Raw genomic sequence first — 594 nt, 5'->3', positions numbered from 1 at the left:
TGATTCAACAGCATTTCTATCTTACTAAGTAACCCTTAACTGGGTTACAGCACTAAATTAACATAACACTGACCCCACTTTGACAAGGTCAATGTACTATACATCCAGGCATAGAACCAGCATGCTGCATAGCCGTCTGACCTGTAGTGCACAACAGAGTGCACTTAAGGGATTGTTTTCTTCTCATCCAGATGAGATCAGCGGAATATCTTTCCTTTGCCTGAACAGGGATGCTACAGAGGGTTTCTATAGGAACCCCTGCAGCCAGACCATAATTACGTCCTATGGGATTCTATGCACTCCTGATAGTTTGTTTTTTCTTATTCAATTTTTTACATGTACAAAACAATGAAGTAAATGAACAAAGAACTGCATAAAAAAATAAACTATTATGTAAAAGTGTCCAAATCCCAGCCCTTTCTGCAGAAACTCATGGAATTATCTTTACTTTACTGTGACACAGAGTCTAAAATGATGTAAGTTCCAAATCTTACCTCAAAACATGCGTTCTTCTGTGCATGATAGCTTTATGTCGCTATTAAACTAGACTATGTTTTGAATATGGATATTTTTCTTACAAAAATGCATCGATTC

The sequence above is a fragment of the Sinocyclocheilus grahami genome, unplaced genomic scaffold, assembly GCF_001515645.1.
Source record: "Sinocyclocheilus grahami isolate Dianchi unplaced genomic scaffold, SAMN03320097.WGS_v1.1 scaffold1029.1, whole genome shotgun sequence".
NCBI classification, from domain to species: Eukaryota; Metazoa; Chordata; class Actinopteri; order Cypriniformes; family Cyprinidae; genus Sinocyclocheilus; species Sinocyclocheilus grahami.
This window is presented reverse-complemented; position numbering follows the sequence as displayed.